Source organism: Anomaloglossus baeobatrachus, chromosome 9 (genome assembly GCF_048569485.1).
Source record: "Anomaloglossus baeobatrachus isolate aAnoBae1 chromosome 9, aAnoBae1.hap1, whole genome shotgun sequence".
NCBI classification, from domain to species: Eukaryota; Metazoa; Chordata; class Amphibia; order Anura; family Aromobatidae; genus Anomaloglossus; species Anomaloglossus baeobatrachus.
The window spans coordinates 210,373,723-210,387,607 of record NC_134361.1 but is presented as its reverse complement, the minus strand read 5'-3'; positions in this window follow the sequence as shown (position 1 = coordinate 210,387,607).

Sequence of the window (13,885 nt, the reverse complement as noted above, 5' to 3'; positions counted from 1 at the left end):
TCCATTATCGTGGTCCCGCAGTATTTGGGCTCCCTTTCCCCGGATGCCCCCACAGTGAGGCTCAGTGCAGGGTTGTCCATTATCGTGGTCCCGCAGTATTTGGGCTCCCTTTCCCCGGATGCCCCCACAGTGAGGCTCAGTGCAGGGTTGTCCATTATCGTGGTCCCGCAGTATTTGGGCTCCCTTTCCCCGGGCACCCCCACAGTGAGGCTCAATGCAGGGTTGTCTATTATCGTGGTCCCGCAGTATTTGGGCTCCCTTTCCCCGGGCACCCCACAGTGAGGCTCAGTGCAGGGTTGTCTATTATCGTGGTCCCGCAGTATTTGGGCTCCCTTTCCCCGGGCACCCCACAGTGAGGCTCAGTGTAGGGTTGTCCATTATCGTGACCTCGCAATATTTGGACTCCCTTTCCCCGGATGCCCCCACAGTGAGGCTCAGTGTAGGGTTGTCCATTATCGTGGGCTCGCAGTATTTGGGCTCCCTTTTCCCGGATGGCCCCACAGTGAGGCTCAGTGCAGGGTTGTCCATTATCGTGGTCCCGCAGTATTTGGGCTCCCTTTCCCCGGGCGCCCCCACAGTGAGGCTTAGTGCAGGGTTGTCCATTATCGTGGCCTCGCAGTATTTGGGCTCCCTTTCCCCGGATGCCCCCACAGTGAGGCTCAGTGCAGGGTTGTCCATTATCTTGGCCTTGCAGTATTTGGGCTCCCTTTTCCCTGGGCGCCCCCACAGTGAGGCTCAGTGCAGGGTTGTCCATTATCGTGGCCTCGCAGTATTTAGGCTCCCTTTCCCCGGATGCCCCCACAGTGAGGCTCAGTGCAGGGTTGTCCATTATCGTGGCCTCACAGTATTTGGGCTCCCTTTCACCGGGCGCCCCCACAGTGAGGCTCAGTGTAGGGTTGTCCATTATCGTGGCCTCGCAGTATTTAGGCTCCCTTTCCCCGGATGCCCCCACAGTGAGGCTCAGTGCAGGGTTGTCCATTATCGTTGCCTTGCAGTATTTAGGCTCCCTTTCACCGGGCGCCCCCACAGTGAGGCTCAGTGCAGGGTTGTCCATTATCGTGGTCTCGCAGAATTTGGGCTCCCTTTCCCCGGGCGCCCACAGTGAGGCAGAGGCAGCCGTTTTGTGTTGCCTCCATGTGAAGCATTTATCCATCAAGTCCACATCATTTGCGGCTGTCACACGACTACTGATAAATAGAAGCTTTTGTCCTGGTCTTAGCTTGGTCTTCACACCAGGCCGGACCCCCTGCATGAAGCCGAGGGTTCTGTGTAATGATGGAAGTGGCCCGCCATTGGTGCTCCATGACAGTGCCCGGCTGACCCGGCTCTGACCCTGCACTGATGCCTTCAGAGCTGCTCATCCCTGCGGTACAAGATGAGAAAATAAAGGAGCCGCATTGAGATGGGCTTGATAGGACGGAGGAGCGCGGCTCTGGAGTAATCATTAACCATTGCGAAGTGCGGAGAGATAATGCATCTAATGCAAAATTCGATGGAAAGTGTCATCCGTCAGCGTCCATTGTTCTGCCACACAAAGGAACGTATTTTGGGTCTGTGTTTGGTTGAGATGTGGCGGAGCATCGCCTATTATTAGAATCAGCCCCATCGTGAGCGCCAGCCATTGTGAGAAGCTTTCTGCACTGCATTGGGGGGTCCCTCACTCCGGACTCCCCTCATCGCCAGGGTTGGCACCATTCTGTGGGACTGGGCTCAAGCATCATGTGGATCTATCCGGTTCCTGCATTTCGTGATATGATCTGATTGTGGCAGAGGGGGAAAAAGGGAGAGCGGACCCTAGAGACACCTCCGACGATGGAGGACCACTGCTGATTGCTGAACTGAAGGGGGCAACACACCCATCAGGGGGGAAATGGACTGGACCTCCATGGGCCACGAAGAACAGACCGCCATGCTGCCTCCCCAGACCCTTATCATGACCGGGGTCACTGAAGCTAGTGTAATCTGTTAGGATGCCCGGAACCGATCCCCGTATAGCACCCCTCCCTATATCAGACCCTGCCCTATATTGGATCCTCCCTATATCGGACTCCTCCCTACATTGGACCCATCCCTATATCGGACTTCTCTCTACATTGGACCCATCCCTATATCGGACCCTCCCTATATCGGACTCCTCCCTACATTGGACCCATCCCTATATCGGACCCTCCCTATATCGGACTCCTCCCTACATTGGACCCCTCCCTATATCGGACCCTTCCCTATATCGGACTCCTCTCTGCATTGGACCCCTCCCTATATCGGACTCCTCTCTACATTGGACCCCTCCCTATATCGGACCCTTCCCTATATTGGACCCCTCCCTATATCGGACCCTTCCCTATATTGGACCCCTTCCTATATCGGATCCTCCCTATGTCGGACCCTTTCATATATCGGACCCCTCCCAACATAGGACCCCTCCCTATATCAGACCGTCCCTATATTGAACCCCATGGCACCCACCTGAAGTCAGTGTCATTTTTAGGTCTTAAGGGGGCTTTACACGCTGCGACATCGCTAATGCGGAGTCGTTGGGGTCACGGAATTTGTGACGCACATCCGGCCGCATTAGCGATGCCGTTGCGTGTGACACCGATAAGCGATTTTGCATCGTTGCAAAAACGTGCAAAATCGCTAATCGGCGACATGGGGGTCCATTCTTAAAAATCGTTACTGCAGCAGTAACGAAGTTGTTCCTCGTTCCTGCGGCAGCACACATCGCTCCGTGTGACACCGCAGGAACGAGGAAGCTCCCCTTACCTGCCTCCCGGCTGATATGCGGAAGGAAGGAGGTGGGCGGGATGTTACGTCCCGCTCATCTCCGCCCCTCCGCTGCTATTGGGCGGCGGTTCAGTGACGCTTCAGTGACGTCGCTGTGATGCCGCGCGGACCGCCCCCTTAGAAAGGAGGCGGTTCGCCGGTCACAGCGACGTCGCCGGACAGGTAAGTATGTGTGACGGCTCTGGGCGATGTTGTGCGGCACGGGCAGCGATTTGCCCGTGTCGCGCAACAGATGGGGGCGGGTACCCACACTAGCGATATCGGGACCGATATCGCAGTGTGTAAAGTAGCCTTTAGATACATGTTCTGGCCGTATCTATTGGTGCACAGCTGTCGTCCTTGCAGAGCTGTTCTCAGTGCAGAGCATCTTTGGTGCAGAACGTCGTTGGTGCAGAGCGTTGCTGGTGCAGAGCGTCACTGGTGCAGAGCTGTCGTGGGTGCATAGCTGTTGTGAGTGCAGAGCGTTGTCGTTGCAGAGCGTCATTGGTGCAGAGTTGTTGTCAGTGCAGAGCCATTGTCGGTGGAGAGAGTTGTTGGTGCACAGCTGTTGTCAGTGCAGAGCGTCGGTGCAGAGTATCGTCAGTGCAGAGCCGTCAACAGTGCAGAGCGTCGTTGGTGCAGAGCGTTGTTGGTGCAGAGCATCATTTGTGCAGAGCATCTTGGTGCAGAGCGTCGTTGGTGCAGAGCGTTTCTGGTGCAGAGCGTCGTTGGTGCAGAGCATTGTCGGTGTAGAGTGTCGTTGATGCAGAGGGTTGTTGGTGCAGAGCGTTGTCGGTGCAGAGCGTCGTTGGTGCGGAGCGTTGTCGGTGCAGAGCGTTGTTGGTGCAGAATGTTGTTGGTGCAGAGCGTCGTTGGTGCAGAGCGTTGTTGGTGCAGAGTGTTGTTGTTGCAGAGCTAACGTCCTTGCAGAGCTGTTGTTGGTGCAGAGCATTGTTGGTGCAGAGCGTTGTTGGTGCAGAACTGTCGACATTGCAGAGCATCGTTTGTCCAGAGTGTCGTTGGTGCAGAGCGTTGTTGGTGCAGAGTGTTGTTGTTGCAGAGCATCATTGGTGCAGAGCGTTGTTGGTGCAGAGCTGTCATTGGTGCAGATTTGCTGTTGTCGCTGCAGACCGTTGTCAGTGCAGAGCTGTTGTCGGTGCAGAGCGTTGTCGGTGCAGAGCTGTTGTTGGTACAGAGCTGTTGTCGGTGCAAAGTGTTGTTGGTGCAGAGTCGTCGTCAGTGCAGAGCGTCGTTGGTGCAGAGCATTGTTGGTGCAGAGCGTCGTTGGTGCAGAGCGTTATTGGTGCAGAGCCGTCGTCAGTGCAGAGCTGTTGTCAGTGCAGAGCGTCGTTGGTGCAGAGCGTCGTTGGTGCAGAGCCGTCATCAGTGCAGTGTGTTGTTGGTGCAGAGTTGTTGGTGCAGAGTTGTTGGTGTAGAGCCATCGTCAGTGCAGAGCGTCGTTGGTGCAGAGTGTTGTTGGTGCAGAGCCGTCGTCAGTGCAGAGCTGTTGTCGGTACAGAGCCGTCGCATACACAGGACAATGTGCTGCCAATAATGGAAATCTTTAAACTTACCCATTAGCAGGCAGCCTCTGGCCTACACTTAGGCTGATATTTCGGGCCGAGCAGCCGTCTGGCAGCAACTCTCTCGTGAGCACACAGGGGGTCCCGGCGCTGTGACCCGGATCCGCAGCATCCACTACAGATATATATCGTATATTTGCCGTCTCAGCTCTGCTACATTGTATCATCCGGAAATCCCATAAATCATTTTCCTGATGAACATTGTCCCTTTCTAGCTAGTAAAATAATACCGCCTCCCCAATAAATGGCGCTGAACGGCACTGGTGTTTTGTGGGTTGTTTTGTCCTCGCAGCGGCCCGGTGATAAAGCCTCAGACGAGTAATCGGATTTCCCGTCCGTAGATGAAGCATCAAGTGCAAAAATAAAACTCTGCCGGGTTATTTTAAGAATTCCTTTTGATTTTCGCTCTTTCGCCTCCAGAACTTTGAAATCCGAATCCGCCTCAGACGTCGAAAGCAGAACGTGGAGAAATTAGCAACGAGCCGCGAATGTGCTGCCTGTAATTGGAGGGATCACACGCTCCATCCGTCCTGCCCGGGGTGGATAATCAGTGACAGGGCCCGCAGGCACATCCCGAGCGCTCCGCAGATGAAAGCGCCAAACACCGCGCAAATAAAGCGACTGACAGCGTCACATCGTAGCCGTTTGTAGGGGTGAAGCCGGCCCCAGTGAGACGCTGCCCTCAATAACACGTCTTGCCAGGCTACCAAAAACCAAAAATGGCACTCGAAAGCTTCACGCCACACTAGGGTCCATAGGTGACAATGCAATTATCCAGCAAAGTGATGCACTGAGCCTTCGTCTGATCCGTGCGACTCACTAGTGTGAACAGATCCCAGAATTGTGCATGGAAGACTTGGGGCACAGCCATCGCCATGTCCAGATTCTAGCCTGAGCCCGGGATTGTGCTCTCCACCCAGGTGGCCTAAAAAGTGACTAATGGTGGCACAAAAAAAACACACCAGGATGCGGCCTCTTGTAGCCCTCTCCAACATGAATAGGGCCCCCAATAACCGTTTCCCATCCCTCCGTGCCAGAAGGCCACAGCAAGTGTCAGGGACAAATAGCCGAAGCCAAGGGAGACCCAATCTTCCTCCCAGCCACCCAGCGAGAAACACTATAGAATTTGGCTGCTCATTTCTCTGTTTTTAACCAGTACAGGCAGACTCAGGCATCAACCCACAGATTTGTAAGTCATAGGCAGGCTAGCAAGAGTTAATTTCTGCTGGTCTGCTTGTTAGTCTCCTTGGTCACATGCTGTGCGGGAGCCAATCACATCTGCTCCTCTCCTATATATACTGGCTGGACACTTCCTTTAATGCCAGCTATAGCTTCTCTGTACTGGTCTGGTGAGGTGCTGTTATCCAGATTTATTGGCGGTTATTGTGCTTTATTAATGTGAGCGGTTGTGGTGTTAACCCTTGTTGTCCTTTTGTTGCTGCCTTCCTCCTCTTGCTTTTCTTTTTAGTCTCTTACTGTTTGTTCCTGTGAATTTGCAGAGTGACTGAGTTTTGGATTAGCTTTGTCTTTCTTAATCTGTGTTTCCATCACAGTTCTGCCTGGGGGGGGGTAACAGTTTAGTTCTAGTCAGGAGAATAGCAAGGCACTGGACTATGGCATCTCCACCATAGGAGTAATCTGGAAGTTAGGGATAGCTTAGGATTCCCTAGCGTGAGGGGCAGTATAGGAGCCCCTTGTCCCTCGCTATCCTGCAGTCACATTGTGAGAACACCTCCGGCTTTACCCCGACCTAGTAGCATTGATCCTGGAGGACCAGGGATGTCTATAATAGCCACTTAGTGTACTAACCAGAGCACTCTACCCCGTGTGCCATATGCACCGATCTATTAGGCCGCCTTTTCTTACTACACAGTAGACTGACTAATACTATGGACTGTAATGCCTTGCCATTCCTCTGGGGGCGCTGCAGGGAGAAAGCTTTTGTATTGGACGTTCTTGTAAGATGCTGGTTCTCCTTGTGGAGATCCTGTTGGGTTCTAGGATTAGCGCTCCTCGTGGGATGGATATTGACTTCCAGGGTGTCTACAGTTACGTGGCACTAAATAGACAGTCTTCTTCCTTCTGGGAATCGGTTGATTTGGTCTCAAACCCAAAAAGCAATGAGAAACACTGCATTATGGGCATCATATGTCATGATCGCATAGTAACGAAGCTGTGAATCATCTGAGACAGATCTCTGTGGCAGTCAGAGGCGACTGATGGTGGTGGCAGTATAGAATGGTCATCTCCGTGAGTCATCTCCGTGAGTCATCTCCTCAGTGTCTCCTCATGGGCTACAACCACTGACAGTGCAGGTCACGTCTTCATTCTGAGACATATCCAAAGGATATGCACATTTCCATTGTGCACCATCCCAGGAATCTCTCTTACCTTCTACCTGTTTTACCACGGATGTCAGACCACTTTAAACCATCATCTAATAAACGAGTGATTATCTAATACTAGAAGGTGGCTCGATTCTACGCATCGGGTATTCTAGAATTTACGTATTGTGTAGTTCATGTATGATTTTTGTTATATATATATATATAGATGTTGTTGTGTGTAGTTACCAAGTGTTTGTGTAGGGCGCTGTACATGTTCTGGGTGTGGCGGGGGGTGAGAGCGGTGTTGTATGTGTGTTGCGTGTGTTGCGTTGTTTGTGGAGCGCTGTGTGTCTGTTGCGTTGTGTGTGTGTGTGTGTGTTGTGTGGTCCATCCGCTATGCTGCGCACTCCCAAACGTGGTCCATCCACCATGCTGCGCACTCCCAAACGTGCTCCATCCGCCATGCTGCGCACTCCCAAACGTGCTCCATCCGCCATGCTGCGAACTCCCAAACGTGCTCCATCCGCCATGCTGCTCACTCCCAAACGTGCTCCATCCGCCATGCTGCGCACTCCCAAACGTGCTCCATCCTCCATGCTGCGCACTCCCAAACGTGGTCCATCCGCCATGCTGCGCACTCCCAAACGTGCTCCATCCCCCATGCTGCGCACTCCCCATCGTGCTCCATCCCCCATGCTGCGCACCCCCCATCGTGCTCCATTCCCCATGCTGCCCGCAGCACCAGCCTCTCTGCCCGCAGCATCAGCCTCTCTGCCCGCAGCATCAGCCTCTCTGCACACAGCATCAGCCTCTCTGCACACAGCATCAGCCTCTCTGCACACAGCATCAGCCTCTCTCCTCCCAGCATCAGCCTCTCTCCTCCCAGCATCAGCCTCTCTCCTCACAGCATCAGCCTTTTCTGTCCCTAGCATCAGCCTCTCTCCTCCCAGCCTACCCCAGCCTCAGCCTCCCTCAGCATCAGCCTCTCTTCTCTCAGCCTCCCCCTCCCAGCCTTCCCCAGGATCAGCCTCTCTCATCCCAGCATCAGCCTCTCTCCTCCCAGCATCAGCCTCTCCTCTCTGTCCCCAGCATCAGCCTCTCTCCTCCCAGCCTTCCCCAGCATCAGCCTCTCTCCTCCCAGCCTCTCTCTCTTCCCAGCCTCCCCCAGCATCAGCCTCCCCCAGCATCAGCCTCTCTCCTTCTAGCCTCCCCCAGCATCAGCCTCTCTCCTTCCAGCCTCCTCCAGCATCAGCCTCCCTCTCCCAGCCTTCCCCAGGATCAGCCTCTCTCCTCCCAGCCTCCGTCCTCCCAGCCTCCCCCAGCATCAGCCTCCCCCAGCATCAGCCTCTCTCCTTCCAGCCTCCCCCAGCATCAGCCTCCCTCTCCCAGCCTTCCCCAGGATCAGCCTCTCTCCTCCCAGCCTCCGTCCTCCCAGCCTTCCCCAGCATCAGCTTTCCCCTCCCAGCCTCCCTCAGCATCAGCCTTCCCCAGCATCAGCCTCTCTCCTCCCAGCCTCAGCCTCTCTCCTTCCAGCCTTCCCCAGCATCAGCCTCTCTCCTCCCAGCCTCAGCCTCTCTCCTTCCAGCCTCCCTCAGCATCAGCCTCCCCTTCCCAGCCTTCCCCAGGATCAGCCTCTCTCCTCCCAGCCTCCTTCAGCATCGGCCTTCCCCTCCCAGTCTCCCCCAGCATCAGCCTCCCCCTCCCAGCCTTCCCCAAGATCAGCCTCTCTGCTCCCAGCCTCCTCCAGCACGTCGTGCTCCTCTGCCGACACTCACACACACCCGATCGCATACACTCACACACACAACGATCGCATACACTCACCCACACCCGATCGCATACACTCACACACACCCGATCGCATACACTCACACACACCCGATCGCATACACTCACCCACACCCGATCGCATACACTCACCCACACCCGATCGCATACACTCACCCACACCCGATCGCATACACTCACACCCACCCGATCGCATACACTCACCCACACCCGATCGCATACACTCACACACACCCGATCGCATACACTCACACACACCCGATCGCATACACTCACACACACCCGATCGCATACACTCACACACACAGACACTGACGAAATCGCACATACGCGCTGATACTCACAACATCCGAAGATACCACATGCTTCTGGCCATGTGATCCTCCGGCAGGTCCTGGAAGATCACAACAGCACAGTATCGCCGCCGAGAAGCAAGCGATATCCCAGGATGTTGTGAGTATGTGGATGCGATGTGATGTGTGTGTGAGGGTGAGTGTGATCTGATTTGTGTGTGTGCGTGTGTGTATGTTCCGCAGCTGCAGGACCTTGAGGTGTGGATGCGATGTGATGTATGTGTGAGGTGTGTATGAGAGTGAGTGTGAGCCGATGTACACTGGTAACTATGATACACATCGGGTAACTAAGGGACCTTAGTTACCCGATGTGTATAATGGTTACCAGCTTTCACGGCCTCCGTCAAGATCCCAGCATCGCAAGGTTATGTCTGGCGCTGCTGGGATCCTGACGGAACCGGTGTAGAAGCAAGCGATATCCCAGGATGTTGTGATGTGTGAGGTGAGTGTGAGAGTGAGTGTGATCTGATGTGTGTGTGTGTACTCACCTGGGAATCGGAGCTCCGTGTCAGTTGGGCCAGAGCGAGCGTGCATTGCGTGAGGGGGGCGGGGCCTGCAGAGAGCCGGGGCGAGAGGCCAATCCGTGTGGGGGGGCGGGGCCATGGCGAGCCCAGCGGCCAATCAGCTTTGTGTCACCGTAAGGACACAATTTCGGAGCATGACAGACAGACAGACAGACAGACAGACAGAATAAGGCAATTATATATATAGATATAAAGCTGAATGTGTGTGTGTGTATGTGTGTGTGTGTGTGTGTGTATGTGTGTGTGTGTGTGTATGTGTGTGTGTATGTCCGGGATTGGCATCTGCACCGTCGCAGCTACAGCCACAAAATTTTGCTCACACTTCTGGACCCCGAGAGCGTCATGGGCTATGTTTCGAGGGGAAATTTTAACCCCGCTCTTTACAGTTATTCGCCAACAAACCTGCCTCCATTAAAGCGAATGGAGCTGGGAGCCACAGTGCAGCCAGAACGTCAGAAGAATGAGCAGCCACGCCCTTATATGGAATGTTGGCGTGTCACAATGCAGCCAGAGAAAGAGACAGACACAGACAGGGAAAGAGGCAGACACAGACAGGGTAAGAAACAGACATAGACAGGGTAAGAGACAGACACAAAGAGACAGACACAGACAAAGAGACAGACTGACAGGTAAAGAGACAGACAGGGAAAGAGAGGGAAAGAGAGAGACAGGTTAAGAGACAGACACAGACAGGTAAAGAGACATACACAGACAAAGAGACAGACACAGGGAAACAGACAGACAGGGAGAGAGAAAGAGACAGACAGGTAAAGAGACAGACAAAGAGACAGATACAGGGAAAGAGACAGACAGGGAAAGAGAGGGAAAGAGACAGACAGGGAAAGTGACAGATAGACAGACAGGGAAAGAGATTGAGACAGACAGACAAAGAGACAGACAGAGAGACAGAGAGATATATACAGAGGGGGAGACAGACAGAGAATGGGAGAGAAACAGAGAGACAGTTACTATCCCGGGCGTTAATACATTCTATTTATACATTCTATCCCGGGAATGTTAATACATTCTATTTTGTTAACAACAGTTATTAACCCGAGCGAAGCCAGGTAGTACAGCTAGTTGAATATATTTCCATTCCCCGTGCACAATAACAACGTCATCGGTGGATATCGGCACAGCTCAGGCGTCCCATGCGCCCCATGACATCTGCACATCAGGCGTTGTGTCTGGTGGTGGGCACGCCGTGTGCCGGCTCTCAGAAATGTCCGCATTCTGCAGTCATACGTTTACACTGTAACCTTTCAAGGTATTAATAAATTCCGCACTCTCGGATCTCACAGACGAGTCCGTGTCCTTGGCCGCAGATGCCAGTTATTTTTCTTTTATGCTAATACCTGGAATAATGCGATTGTCTGAGCTTTTATTTCTAAGGCTACACCGTGCATGATGGGGGAGCCGGCGGCCACACGGGTCCACAGGTGACCCCTCTGCAGCTATTGGGCTTGTGTCTGTGCCTCCGAAACCACTGACACCCCAATCATCGGTGACATTTGATGACATTGTGGCCCCCTTGATGGTCTCCGCTCTCCGAGGGCCCCATAGCAGTCACATAGCACACGAGCTCCGGAGCCCGTTCACCCACTGCGGTGCCTGACCAAGGCTCAACCTGTTCCTTTTGGCTTCGGGATAACGGCTTGTACTTCTTTTCTCTCCTGTTTTCTTCTTCCTACTTTGCGGCAATCTTAATTAGGAATCGCCCCTCGGCACCACGCTCATTGGCTCGGCTGGACGACCCAGAGTCTTCTAGATCTCATTAGACAGTAAAATAGAAACAATAGTAAAAGTGATCATTAATGGGCAAATCTGGAATAAGCTCAGGGCTCACAAGGGTTAAACAGACGTCCGATGCAGAGCCAGACTAGGGTGGAGCGGGCCCACCAGGAACATGGACTCCGGGGGCAAAAATTACTTTCCCAAATTTACCTATGCTCCTCTATAATAACATACGGGGTAGTTAATAAAATAAATGTGCATTGTGCAACTACTGTGTTGGGGGGGTTAAGTGACGATTACTGCAGAGGGGCCCCCTGGAGGATTCTCCTGCTCTCCAGTGGGCCAGTTCAAGCCTGGCCAAGGAAGATGGCAATCGCTGTGCTCTTCAATATGGACTGTGGACATCCAGACCCTTCAATATGGATGGTGGACATCCAGACCCTTCAATGTGGACTGTGGACATCCGCACCCTTCAATATGGACGGTAGACATACAGACCCTTTAATATGGATGGTAGACATCCTGACCCTTCAATATGGACAGTGGACATCCGGACCCTTCAATATGGACAGTGGACATACGGACCCTTCAATATGGACAGTGAACATCCGCAACTCAATATGGACGGTGGAATATGGACCCTTCAATATGGATGGTGGACATCCAGACCCTTCAATATGGACAGTGGACATATGGACTCTTCAATATGGACAGCGGACATATGGACTCTTCAATATGGATGGTGGACATATGGACTCTTCAATATGGATGGTGGACATACAGACCCTTCAATATGGACGGTGGACATCCGCAACCTTCAATATGGACGGTGGACATATGGATCCTTCAATATGGATGGTGGACATCCTCACCCTTCAATATGGACTGTGGACAGCCGCACCCTTCAATATGGATGGTGGACATCGAGACCCTTCAATATGGACGGTGGGCATCTAGACCCTTCAATATGGACGGTAGACATCCACAACCTTCAATATGGACAGTGGAATTATGTACCCTTCAATATGGACGGTGGACATCTGGACCCTTCAATATGGACGGTGGACATCCACACCCTTCAATATGGACGGTTGACATCCAGACCCTTCAATATGGATGGTGGACATCCACACCTTTCAATATGGACTGTGGACATCCTGACCCTTCAATATGGACGGTGGACATCTTGACCCTTCAATATGGACGGTGGACATCTTGACCCTTAAATATGGACGGTGGACATATGGACCCTTCAATATGGACGGTGGACATCCAGACCCTTCAATATGGACGGTGGACACCTGGACCCTTTAATATGGATGGTGGACATCCAGACCCTTCAATATGGACCGTGGACATCCGGATCCTTCAATATGGATGATGGACATCCTGACCCTTCAATATGGACTGTAGACATCCTGACCCTTCAATATGGACGGTGGACATCTTGACCCTTCAATATGGACGGTGGACATCTTGACCCTTCAATATGGACTGTGGACATCTGGACCCTTCAATATGGACCGTGAAAATCCGGATCCTTCAATATGGATGGTGGACATCCTGACCCTTCAATATGGACTGTGGACATCCTGACCTTTCAATATGGACTGTGGACAGCCGCACCCTTCAATATGGACTGTGGACAGCCGCACCCTTCAATATGGACTGTAGACTACCAGACCCTTCAATATGGACTGTGGACAGCCGCACCCTTCAATATGGACTGTAGACTACCAGACCCTTCAATATGGACTGTGGACATCCACACCCTTCAATATGGACTGTAGACTACCAGACCCTTCAATATGGACTGTGGACATCCACACCCTTCAATATAGACTGTGGACATTGTTACCCTTCAATATGGACTGTGGACATCCTGACCCTTCAATATAGACTGTGGACATCCGGACCCTTCAATATGGACTGTAGACATCCTGACCCTTCAATTTGAACTGTGGACATCCGGACCCTTCAATATGGATCATGCACAATATGGAGTAAAGTAAGAAGTAATACAGTATCAGATGCTGAACAGTAAGAAGCGCCACATACATGTATATACTGTATATATACTGTATATATGTAACACACTGGAGATAAACCAGGCGAGCTGGTGCTCATCAGTAATGTGTGATAATGGAAACACCGGGGGCAGCAGATACAATCTATAATATATATACAGTATTACAATGTCACAAGCTGCAGGTCCATCACCGCCTCCTGCAGCTGCAGACAGAGCCTGTATCCACCGCCCGCCCTGTATCCACCGCCCGCCCTGTGATCACAGACACAAAACAGGAAATTATCCAACAGAACCTGACGCCAAATTCAACACCGATCTAATCCGCCCTTATCTGCCGTGACCCGCCGGTCCCCGAATAATTGCTGCCGGCCCGGATCTGTGTCCTGCAAACCGTTATCTGCGCAGTCCGGACGCTTCAGGGATTTACAGTCAGAATTCTGTGTTAAGAATTCAGACTGCAAAAATGTGTGAAAAACCGTCACAAATACACATAAGTTTCTATGTTACATATATAACAATAATAAACAGTATAATAACAATAATATATCTAAAAAATGCAAAAAACAGTATAAAAAGTATTATAAAAATGTGCACTGACAACGACCGAGTACATAGGTACTAGCGCATATTACTGTCCAATGTTGTAAATAATGGGAACATAAATGGAGGTGACATACTGATCTGGGCACAGATAGTACTGCTCCCCTGTCTCTATCTGTATATTATGTTGGAACAGACAGTGCTGCCTCTTTGTACAGATAGTGCTGTCTCTTTGTATAGATAG